This window comes from Zosterops lateralis (assembly GCF_965231275.1).
Source record: "Zosterops lateralis genome assembly, chromosome: 4".
In the NCBI taxonomy this organism is placed as follows: domain Eukaryota; kingdom Metazoa; phylum Chordata; class Aves; order Passeriformes; family Zosteropidae; genus Zosterops; species Zosterops lateralis.
In genome coordinates, this window is record NC_139765.1 from 63,064,341 (window position 1) to 63,077,987 (window position 13,647).

The window sequence follows — 13,647 nt, forward strand, 5'->3', positions numbered from 1 at the left end:
GCTGAATAGGAACGACACCTCTCTAATCCTATTTGTTAAACTAGAGGAACAGCAAAACAGCATCTGGAGAAGGATTGTTTTGAGAAAGGATAGTTGTTTGCCAAGATTGTTTTGAGAGAAGCTTTCCTGAGAAATTTTTTTCTTGGGAAAAAGTTATCAGCTGCTAGCAGGCTAAAATCTCTCAGAAATATCAGTCCCACATTCTACCAGTACCTTCACTCTGCAGTTGAAAGTATCACAGCAGGTCATGTACACCTCCAGGAATCAGCTTCACTCAGCTGTGCTGTTAGTGCAGCTCCATGGCACAGAGAGCCAATGTCGTCAGTGATGGCAGTACTTGGCAGATCCCCTGAGCCCTATCCTGATCCCCTGATCTCACTAAATGAAACACAGCTTGGGTGATTCTGAAGGTTAAGGGTGCTTATGTGTACAAAAAAAGAGCAGATTCGATCCGCATCTTGTATGTCTTCAATTAATGTATCATTTATGGCTTCTTTTATAAAAAGAAAAAGAAAAAAAAAAAAAACCACAAACAAAAAACCCAAAAAGGAAACAGAAAAAAAACCAACAAAACAAAACAAAACAAAACACACCAAACAAACAAACAAACAAACAAACAAACAAACACAACAACAACAACAACAACAACAACAACAACAACAACAACAAAAACCAACCAAAAAACAAAAACAAAAAAACCAAACCAACAAAAAAACCCACAACCCAACTAGAAAACCACAAGCCAAAGCCCTCATTACCAGGTACCAATGTTCAGGCAGTGAATTGCTCCCCAAGCACCCATGCTTTCTTTAAAATGTTTGATTTATAATGAAGAGATGAGCTTTTCCACTTGTTGAAAAGAACCCCTTGTTTTGACATTAAACTTGACCTGGTATTCTGAAGTGAACTCAGGAAAAGAAGTTGAATCTGAAGCAATTTTACTTCTTTGAGGGTAATGAATCCAAACAGGGCATCATTGCAATATTTTTTGCCAAAAAAATGAGAGAAGTAGGGGATCCTCTGGTACTGCTTCATGTCACAGTGGAAGGGACAATTGCCAGATGAAGAGAAAGCTCTTATTGAGACACACAAATCTGTACCTTCCAGACAAATTTTCAGAAATGGGAAGACAGTGGCAAATTCCATGTGAGCATAATGTGATAGGAAGAGCAGCAGCCACATGTTTAGTGTCCATCCAGATGTCCTTTTTGAGATGCAGTACTGTAGTCTCATGATCGAAATAAAAATATGTATGGACCCTGTTGCCTTGAGGTTTTATCAGTTACATGAATGGAAATTACTACTATTTTCACATGACTACCTTATTTCCACTTTGTATATCTTGCAAATCACTAAAAAAAATTGGAGTATTGCAACATTAGACTCAGGGATTTTGTTTTTTCACTGCACCACTTTTGTGATAATCATTTGGCTGAATTAAAGCAGAGTTTTCCCATAGACAATGAAATGCTCAATGTAGCTGCCTGACAAGGTCATGCATAGAGTAATAATTTGCATGGAGCTGGAAGAAGTACATGCCTTTCTAGGGCATAAACGAGCTTTGAGAATGCCAAAAATGATACAAGAAAAATAATTATAACTTGAATCAAACCAGCTTGTTTCTTTTAACCTTCCCCCAGACTCAGCTAATTTATTGAACTCTGGGCATTGCAGTCAGAGCTCCAAAGAGCTTTTCTGTTCCATTTTGCTGCACTCCACTGCATGAATGATCAGGCAATATAGCAGTGCCCTTGATTCAGATGTTTACAAATCACAGACCTGTGGTATTTGACTATCTTATCAGCACACATGATGCAGATAGGAACCTGTTCAGAGTCATGGCAGCACAAAGAGATACTGCCTGAATTGCATTATTTCACAAGTTGCAGGGCTGTCTATCAAAAGCCATAATGTATTGCTTTATTTATTTATTTATTTATTTTAAAAGAGTATCTACTACCACCTACTCCTAACATAAGATTTCTAATACTTTTGATCATAAAGGTACATTATTATTTTTACATGAGAAAAAAATATAAATCAAAATTGTAACTAATAGTTAAAGGCACCAAAAATATTTCATCTGACCCTGGTAAGATACTTCAGCAAATATTACATGTGTGTGGCAAAGAATTATTGTTCTATTTTCTGTAGAACTGGATAATGAATTAGATGCCAGGGTGGTATTTTGATGACCATGGACCTGTGATTGACTGTGCCCTATGACTATTTCAATGAGTTGTTTGCTGCTGTTTTATTTGTGTGAATGTGTTACAGATTTTTTTGTGTATTTTTTATTTTTTTAATATATTAGGCATCCTTGAATCTGAAAAGCAAATTATATGATTATGTTTGTAAAATCCATGCCATATATAGCATCTTGATAATATTATAGATATAGCCTCCTTAGATAGTCCTGTCTGATCTGACTTACACATCAGCCTGGTGAAATGTTGGCCAAATCTGTAAGGAAGGTGTTGTCCTGGAAGTGGAATGGCAGGGGGGAGACACTGAACAGACCTCTGTGCCAGTGAAATCATGTGTACCTTGGATAATTTGCTTCTGTTTGGGCTGGAATGGAACTATGGCACTACTCAACATTACCCTGCCTGCTGTGAGGCCCTGATGTATGGCAGGAAGATTAACTTCAGGTTCCTGTGAGGTTCTCAATGCCTGATGTGACATACATACAACTGTTGACAGCTTTGATGGCCTAGATCAGATTGCCAGAATAATGTCTCTAACCCTGTGTCATGTAAACTAAATTAATGGAATCTCTAACAAGGTCTTGAACCAAGAAAACATACCTTAGGTTAGGTCTGAAAAACAGGCAAGGTGTTAAAACTATGTTCTGGCATTGTAGAAAGTATGTGATGGTGCTGGATGAAATTAATTCCAGGCTTGAGCATCAACTTTGCAGAGCTTTCTGCTTATTATTAGTACATGCATCTTCTTCCAAAATGGGAAGTTTTTCATTAAGCTTATGGAGAAAATGTTCTGTATACATCTGCAGGCATGGAAGAGAAATTATGGAAGAGAAAGCCTGATTACCTCCACTACCCAGTGGAGACAAAGGCTGAAGCATTCAACCATTAAAATAGTTCTGTGGTATAAAGGAGATTAGCATGAAATCTCTTGTCAATAGACATATACATACAGGAAAGCAATTTAATGTGTCCTCATTTGCTAGCATATTGAATTAGACAGGGAATTTTGACATTCACTGAGAGCAAGTAAATACTTTCCATGGCCTGATGAGAGTATATTATTGATCAGTTGGACACATTTGCCCATAAAACAATGGTCCCAATCCTTTTGCAGAGGCAGATGAATTTAATGCGAACATGCATAATCAAGTCAGAAATGTGGCAATCTGTCAGTGTGACGATGGGTTCTTTTCAGTTCAAGCTTTGACTGGCAAAGCATAATGTGTAGGGTGGTCAAAGAAAGAGAAATACCAATGCCTTGCTTATGAAGGGTCATTGAGGGCAAGTTTGCATTATGTTCTGCTGGGGACCACAGAGAGATCTGTGAAACACCATGGTAGTGCTCTGCTGCAGAGCTGGTTGGGCAATGGATATTAAAATTTCTGTTAGGAATGAGATCCCTGTTTTGAATGATGCTTTGAGACTCAGAATTAAGTTCCAATAATTTAAAAATTTTGTACATGCAACCAATTTTTTTTTTCTCTAGGATTGTTTATGGATCTGAAAACATCAAGAATTTTACCTAAAATAAAAATGTTTAAAATGCCACATCTGAAAAATGTTACTGATAATTTGATATTATTTTTGACTTCATTATTTTAAATGTTCTTTTTCAGAGAGAGAGGCTGACATTAAGTAAAAATGGCTTTTCACTTTTGGCTTCCTTGCCTAAAGATTGATTGATGACTTTCCCAATAGATTAGTTTAAATCTTCACAAAGAAATTTTTTTCCTCTGCATAGTACAAATAAAAAGTATACATGTATAGATCTGAATTTTCTGGACATCTTTGCTAAAGCTCCTACCATATTCCAGGCAGCATTTGTGTGAGCAATTACCAAGACTGAGCTGTATCCTTAAAAGAAAATCTGACTTCACATACAGATACTTCATGGAGATTTTTGTTCTATCTATATGTATATTTATATCTATATAATTTCAAGAATCCATTTTTATATATATATATATATATATATATATATATATATATATGTATTCTTGAGAGCCAGCATGAATATGGAGGCTGGTGTGCGTACATCACTTTGATGAGCTGAACATATTGTTTGGAGAATATAAATCTCTAAGTAGAGACACAGTAATTGTAATGGAGGGTAGAGCAGGTCAGTATAAGATTTAACATTTTGTATGAGTCAGCTTCAGCTGCTGCTCTCCAGATAAAGAAGAGCTTGTTACAGCTTTGTCCTGTTAGCAGTCCAAGAGAATCCCTGTTACCCTTTTGCTGGACAAGTTATTGAATCTCCTGAAGGGCTGTGATTTACTCCTCTGCTGCATGTTGCTCATGGCTGCCTGGATCATTCCCATCCCCTCTGTGTCTGGAATTCGAGGGATGAGGGGCAGAAGCTCCTGGACAGGAGCAGAGCTGGCTGGGGGCTCCAGTCCTGGGGATGGGAAGTGGGCTGGATCAGACTCAGCCTAGGGACAGGAGGGACAGGGCTGTGCTGGGGCTGGAGATGTGTCCTGGGGCCTCGCTGGGGCTGGGAGTGATGGTCCCAGGGCTGGAATGGGGTCCTGGGCTGTGGGCAGGAACAGTAGGGCCCGTGTGTAGCTCTGGCACTGACAGAAAACCTGGAAGATATTTTGGGCCAGTATCTGCTGCCTGTGTTCCATGGAAATCCTGGCCTGCATAGCAGTGCAAAGGAAGTTTCTCAAGTTCTTATATGACCTGAAATAAGAGGCTTATTCTGAGCCAAAACATCTCTGGGGTAGGAGGAAAACAAGTGGGAAATGAATACAGTGATATCTCATGTAAATAGCTGATTGAAAAACAACCATGCTCCCCAAATCTATCATTCCTCTGCTGCCTGATCAAGCTCTCCCTGAGTTTTCCCTGCTTCTCATCTGGAAGGTATTCTCCTAAAAAATGCATTAAAATTTATTGATTTGATCTCATGATTCTTTGGCACAAAAAGATCATGATGTGCTCAGCTACTATTACTTTTTATTATCTACATCTGTATGCATATGACAAATTCTTTGGAGGTTTTATATATCACCTTTTAAAAACACATCTGTCCATTTTACTACAGATTCACACTTTGGAAAAAAACTGAATTTAGAGTGAGTCAAACAGACTCAGGATTTCTTTGCATGAGGACTCTCAGGGCCATTAATCCAAATTAAAAACATGATTTTACAGAAAATGAAAGCTATGAATCTGTGATTGAGCACCTTTATTCAGAATTCAAGTGATTGCAATTTTTTTTCACTATTTTCAGTTTGAAAGTGAATTGAACTACTCACCCAGGTTTAGTGCCTTTTAACTAACATATAATCAACCCAAGCTCATATTAACTTTTAGAGTATCTGTGTCTCAAACGAAAAAAACAAAGGCATTTTTTAAAATAGATACAAATTGATTTTACTCTATACGGTGGGAAAAGTCCTTCTTAGTCAATTTTTTGGTGCCTCAGTCATAAAAACAATGTACAGTTATTTTTTTTCTGGGAAACTGAATATATTTCCAGTAAAATTGATTTACTCACTGAAAGCTTGAGTGAAAGAATATCTATGATATTTTCCAAATAAAAGAAAGGAAATTCCAAATCAGATATATATATATGTATGTGTATGTATATATATTTAGAAACTCCTGTTCCCAACCCTGCCCTTTGATTCATTTTGTGTAAGTCTGATTTTGAATATCTTAAAGAGTTTTAATTTGTTTCACTCCCTATAGTGTCACACAAGCAGACAGGGTTCTTGCTGAATCCCTGCCTCTGAGAAGCTCTGTGCATTTCTTTACACTTTTCAAGGACTATCCTATTTAAAGGTTACAATAACCCAGACATTGCACACTTTTATATATAAATTTTACTCTTTTACCTCAGCATGATGCATTTCTCTGTATGGCTAACTATATAAAATGTTGCCCTTAGAAACTCTGTTAAATTTAGCATAGATAAATTTCATATAATTTTAGTGGACCAAAAGTGTACATAGGGGGGTTGTTTTCTGCTGAAACACACAAGAAAGCTGAAATGAACTTGAAAGTGATATGGGCTCTTGGCTTCATGAAAGAAAATGAAACGAGATGTTTAGATTGGACCCTCCTGAATTGCTGGGTGTCATGCTTGGGTCAATAAAGCTCACAGTCTGAGTTTTTTACAGCAGCCATGAATTTATGATTAGATCAGCAATGAGGTAAAGTTAAACATTTTTTGGGTCTGAGCAAAAGACTGTTCAGTGTTCAGTTTCAGATCCCATTATCCATCCGCCCATCTAGGCAGAAGAAGATAGACCACCACTTAAACTGCACTCTCTGACCTAATACTTTTATGAGAGACACTTCCCTTGGATTTATTTTGGTAACTTCTTGTTTTGATACGTGTGACACGTATTTCTGTTCCACTTAGGGGACTGGAAAAAGCAGAATGTTATGGAAGCTTATGAACAAAAGATCTGTACTATACTTATCAATTGCCAGTTTCAGGTGGCTTCTCATGGATGTGGCTGCCTGTGACTCATCTGTCCACAGAGCATCTTCAGGAACACTGGACTCAGTCAGCCTTGGAGTGCACAGTCATGGTGATCTTGGGATGGGCTTGGATTCATGATTAGCTGAGCAGGCAGCACATTGTGCACAGAGCTCCGCACTTGTCTGACTGAGCACCCTTTTCCTCAGCAGAAACTGGCATGCTTGGAGTTCACTGGGGAAAGCACACAGGAAAAAAATATGGGGTTGGCATGACCTTCACCTCAAACTTTTTTTAGCTCATAACTCATTGACCACAGCACAACCATGTGGAGTATTTGACATATAACCCAAAAAGTGTAATGGGTAAGCAGATATGATTAGGACTGAGATTTTCACAGGTCCCACAAGCAAAGAGGGGTTAGATTCTGTCTGAAGATTAAAAGAATTCACATGCTTAGTTAGTTAGTTAGTTAGTGCAGATACTCTTACACCACCATGAGGTGTTTTTTAGCAGTAGCATTTAATAAAATGAGAAAAGGCTCTACTTCTGGTTTGGTATAACACTATGCTAATAGCCAGTTTCAGCATTTTAAATACATCAAAAGAATTCAAAATGCTCTCAAACTATCAGACTCACAATGGAAGTGAAGACAGAAATACCTATAAACATGTCTGAGGTGCTTGAGTTTGTCTGATAGGCTTGGACAGTTACAACGTTCCCTGCTTGTGTTCTGAACTGCGAGAGCAAGAACAGTTCTAATTCCTGAAGCCAAAGATCTACATGAATATTTCAGTATCCCAGAGTACCTTCCCCTTTACCATGGCTAATGGTAATGATTGGCATCTAGCAATGAGCAAACCTCCCTCCCTCTATGAGCCCCATCCAAACATCCCACTATCATTCCTCAAAGTGTTTCCACACAAATTGCTGAAGTAACATCACCTGCTCAGCTCATCTTGACAGAATGGTTTGCCCAAGGTCACACAGAGGGTGTGACAGGCTGGTTTGCCCATGGTTACACAGAGAGTGCATGGCAGAAGTGTTCCCCAAGCCCATCCTTCCTCACACTTCCATGGACATTGTGTACTACATTCCTTTCCAAGACACTGGGAAAAAAAAAAAAAAAAAAAAAAAAAAAAAAAAAAAAAAAAAAAAAAAAAAAAAATCTGTACTACACTTGTCCTGAGTATCAGCAGGCTGTCCCAGGGAGTCAGGCTGCCATCCTGAATGAGTTCAAGGAATGCCACAGAAATGTCACTTAAAGGTATTCCAAGAAATCCAAGTGGTTTACATAACAACTAAAGACAGTCATTCTGGTTTTTTAGTGTGTGACATGGAAAAATTGGCTAAAGATGTGTGACAGCTGCTGGCAAACTCATTCAAAATGACAAAGCTCTTAAAGTAACTGCCTGCAGTGAAGAGGTTGACTACAAAAGCAATCACTTTTAATTGTAAGAATTTCCCTGGCTCATAATTTCATTCTGAGTCAAATTTCTTAAATCAAGGACACTTTATGTTTTAGACTGTAAAGGTATATCAGATCTATTCCAGTTTTTCAGTGGAAATGTTTTCTGGAAAATTATTTTTCCAGTTGCAGTGTTCTCATAAAATTTAAGAGGGAAAAAAAAGGGAAAAAAGAGAAGAATAAAAAAGGGTGAATGATTTTATATCTCTGACCTATTCTTTATACTCAGTCCATCTGCTTAAGTTTTGAAATTTGCATTTTTACATGTGTGTAAAGTGATCGGATTCATGTTATTGAATTTAATGGAAGTTAGATACCTGAGAATATTTCTACATTGTTTTTCCTTTACACAACAATTTGCTTCCTCTGTTGTTGCCTCATTATGTCATTTGTCGATGTCCATCTGCTTTTCCCAAAACACCAGATAGATTTTTTAGTTTGAACTCTGCATTCCTACTCTATGGGACTTACTTGGGATTTTGGGAGTACATCTACAGGATCTGTAATTTTATCTTTAAATTCTGTAGTGATGTTTATAAAGTCTTTAAGAATTGTTTTAAAATAAGTTTTAAAATTTCAGATCTTGGTTAATCATTGCTAGCAGACTGTGAAGTCATCTCAACAAAGTTCAGGATTTTTAAGCTTGTAATCTCTTGAACAAAACCACAAAATAATATTTCTTTGAATTCTCACTATGCAGATTGGCATAAAGTTGAATTATCCATAAATCAAGTGCAGAGAGAGATACTATGCAGAATAACAGATATTCTGAATTTATTTTTGTGATTAATCACAGAAGAAGTGCTAGTGATTTTAGAACATACACAAGTGTACACATACAAACAAGTAGGCAGAGAAAGTCTTGGGAACAGCAGTGACTGGCATGTACTAATCAATGCATGAAACACCATAAATACCAATGAAAAAGAAAAAGTCAAATGCAATATTGAGATGTAACAGGTGGATCATATAAACATTTTTTCAAGGGGGATTTTCAAAAAGAGATTTTTCAAGATGCTGAAGAAAAACCCATCTAAAACGTTATTTTTTAGGAAGTTGAACCAAAATCTGGATCAGAAATATAACAGTTACTGGGATGATCAGTTGAACGGAGAGGCTTTTCATAAAAAGTTACTAAAAAAGCTTTGCTTGTTAAGTCCATCAGATGAAGTCTCAGAGAGAGGATATGATTGCTTTATAAAGATCCTTGATGGGTAAGCATCAGGAAGGAGAAAAACTATTTATGGTAGAGGACAGTGCTGACACAAGGATAAATGCTTATAAACTAGCTATGGATGCAATTAGGCTGGATATGAGGAGATTTTTAACCATGACAGAATTGGGAACAGACTTCCAATTATAGGCATAAGGGTATAAAACCTAATTGAGTCTAAGACAGAGAACCATATTGGTTTCTGAAAACAATAATACAATATTTATCATCAAACAGCTACACTTCAGGAGTCAGTCTTGTTCCCTTATTGCTACACATAGGCATGTGTGTGGTTTACAAATTGTGTAGAGAACTAATGTTTCTGCATTTTAACAATTTTAAAGTCATTATCCACATGTAATTTTAATCCATTACTACTGTGTCTGTGCAGTACCTTTCAAACTGAGTAGGATTCATTTTGACATGGTAAAAGTGATTAGTCATCAAAATAGTTTTATGAAATAACTAATCAAATGGGATGATGTGACTAGCACATTATCACCTTCCATTTGAAACTCAAAGCTCATCTGTCACAACAGATAAAACTGTGAAACACAGAGACAGGAATATTTGAGCAAGGGAAACCATCTCCTGATCAATGTTGTGGTGAGAGACTAGACACTCACACAATTAACATGTAACATGTTAATTTAACATGAAAATATTTTGGATGCTAAAAAATCTCTCTGCAATGCTTGTAGATCTAAGGATAACTTTCTCAATGTACATCAGGACAAATAAACTCTTTTCTTTTTTTTCCCAGAAATCTGTGATAATTAGGTGGAGAGCTGAGGAGGCAGGAAGGCTGAGACTGCATTTGGTAAACAACCCAATGTGCTTTTTTGTCATCAAGGGCATCGTTGTGCCCATCTTTGACTTTGTACAAATAAACTTTCATGTTCCTGTTTATCATATATGTATTGAAATCTAAGACTGATCAAGTCCCTCTTTAAAGCATTTAATTGAACCATAAATTCTTCTGAAACTAAAAAACACACCTTCAGTGTTGTGGTCTGCAATGTTATTCCTTGTAGTCTCACCTCAATAATCCTACTTCATTACAGAAAGTAAAAAAAAAAATCATTATTAGAACATATCTGGATTTTACACTCATCTGTGCACTTGAAAAAAAATGACACAGACATGCATTTTTTTGATTTAAAGAGCAATAAAAATATCAATACAAAACCTCTGTGGACTTTAATTTAATAGATTTGTAATTACACTTGTTTACACAGACTCAAACAAACAAAAAAGCCCCTAGGCAGAAGTAAAGGGCTTCATACATCCAACCAATAGAGAAAATCAACAGAAGAAACTCTACTTTGCCTGTCTTTCTGTCCAAATCTGTAAGATTTCCCCCAGAGCTGCCAGATCAATAACCTCTGCATGCATGAGAAGATCTTGTAGCAGCTCAGTGAAATCAGTTCCACGCTTCATGGGAATGCCCTTCTGGCAATGCCCTTTCCTTTAAAACACGAGGCAATCAGTCAACCAGGTCATTTCACCCCTGTAACTACATCCAAAGCAAATAAAGGGTTCTTCAGACAGGTGTGTTCTGTGCTATCCAAGGCATGGCTCTCAGCTCCACACCTTGGGAACAGTTTGGAGACCACGAGGCAGATAAGCACTGCCTTTGCAGGCAGAGGAAGGCATTGGTGCTGTTTTTTTCTGCACCATGGAGCCACATGTCTTGGTAGTATAATTTGAGAGTGGCCAAGACTGAAATAGACAAGGCAAGCCACATCTAGAATGAGTACTTTAGTGCTACCTATGCCAAAATAGCAAAATGGACTCAGTGTCCAGACTGAGGACCAGCATGTGCTAAGGCCATCCCTGTGCTATTCATCCTCCTACATTCAAGGGCCACAAGCCTTAAGTCAGTCTAGGATCGCATCACCATTTTCTCTGCTTCTCACAATATGCTCAAATGAGTTTCAGCCTGTTCTCTAACTCCTGCCCATTTCTTTCACAGACATTGGCTAAAGCCTTCCCCACTTAAATGAAATGAGATGGAACCAAAATTTTAGTGAATGCGGACTTTAGAGCAGATTCTGCACCCTAAGCCTGATTCATGGCCCCCATGGCCATTACAAGGAAAGGAGCAGCTGAGTTATCCTGTCTGCACTCCTCCTTTTCCGGTGACATGGTTAAACCTCAGAGTATTTGCAAGCCTGTTGAGATCAAGAGATTTTACAGAAACTCTGGTTTCAAACAGCTTTAGTGCTTTCTATTCATTATCTCATTTTCCATATTAATAACTGTTTCCTAATCCCCAATTTTCCCCCACTAAATTATCTGATTAAAGTGAAGGAGTTCTTGTAATACCCTCCATTGTATGAAAGCCTGAAAGAACAACACATTATACTTCAGTTGTTGTCTTAACTGAGTGTTCAGCAGCACTGGATTCCATTATTAGCATCTGTACCTGGTGTCATTTCACATAGTCTTGGCATCTGAATGTGTTTTTATTTTTACTCAGAATAGAGTCATGATCAGTATTAATTTATTGATAAAATTAAGACTCAGAAAACACTATAGAGATAGATACAGTAAATTAAAGCTGATTTTAAAGATTATTTAATCAGAATGGGTCCAATTTTAAGACTGTGTTAGCTTTCCAAAGTTGAAAGCTTCACTGATTGCATTAAAATGGCTTTAGACACGTGGTGTCAGACCAGACAGTCCTAAGTTAACCGGTTTTCTCCATCAGAAAACAAATTTCATGAAATTTTCAGGACATCATTCATTATACATTTCCTTTTGGTGCCTCCTTGAAATGCTCCACTTCAGACACTTAAAACACAATCAAGATCACATGATCTCAGAAGTATTTTCTTCCTGAGTACACAGTCCTTGATTGTGCCCCAAGTAATGAGCATATCAGTTTTATCTGTTGATGTGGTGCTAAAATGTGTAAGTAAAATTATAAATTATACTGAGAGTCACTAACACAAGGGACGGTAGAAACCCATTGTTATTTTACAAACGCTAAATTCTAAACATTTCGGTTGTCTTGCTGTGCCCCAGATTGGATACTGTTTTATAATCTCGGAGTTGGGGAATTTAGTGGGTTGAAGAAAAGTAGCTGTTTCAGTAAAACATTAGAGTCAGTGTTTCTTCTCATCAGAAGGACTCTCTGTCTGTTGTGTATGACTGCCAGGTTTCTACTTTTTCTACTTTACTGAAGAAGACATTGTTCATGCATCAACCTGGCCAGCATTGTTCTCATGGTAAAATGAAAATGGCACTCCTTCCCAACACTTTGTGCAGGCAAATCAGAAGCGGATGAAACTCTAAATACTTCTAGCTGCCTTTGATTAGGCATTATTTCAGATTTCTCAGCACTCTTCAGGATCAAGAACACAGGGCATCATCAAAGCTGACTCTGGCATGAAGACTGAGAAATGGCCACCATGTTACACTGCATGGAAGGCTTTTCTGTCTCAAGACTCTTCTGTCATCTGCAGTTATTTGAATCTGCCATAACAGTGTGAGATTGAATCATGACTTGGTGTTGCTGCATGTCAAGGATTTCTGGTCTTGTTGTTAAGGGCAGTTGCTAGTTAATCTTCATTATGTAATAGATAAAATACATGCCTCTCCTCTTGAAAAATAACATCAGTTACAGTATTGATTTTAATCTAGCACTTCTGTATTGATAAAACATCATGTTTCTAAACAGGCTTTAATTGGTGTATGGGGCCAAAATCTTTGAATCAGAGTTCACTAAAACCAGTCAGATGTTTCTGAACTGAAATAATGAAAGTTTATTTTTTAAAAAAGCTATTTACATTACAGTCTCAAGCTCAGAAAGGCAATAATTTTTTATACATTGCAGTCTCTATATATCAACTAGAAGGCTAATAGTAATTACTTTATTTTAGCACCAGATTATCTGCTAATACTTAGAAATCTTTGGAATTACAGTTCATGCTGTTTCACAGTGAGAGGTTTTATTCCTGCTCTGGATAAAGATCATCCTCTGTATAGATTTCAGCATAGCAGATGGAAGGTGTCACATGATTCCTATACTTTATCTGGTCTGATATGATTTTGGTTGTTTTTTTAAGAAACTTACTGTAGACACTCTTCCTTTTGAAATGATTGGCAAGTAACAGGTTGTTGGCATTTGGTCCTTTGGGTTGGGGTGTTTTTAATCTTCTGAGAAGCCCATGTTGCTTTGGCATCAAAATTATCACCAAGTCACCATTGTCACCAAGTAATAAGAATTTTTTTGACAATATATGACAATGATGATAGTTCTACTTCTGCCAATTGAAACCATGTGAATGAAACTTGGCTCTAAACTAAGGTATATGATTTA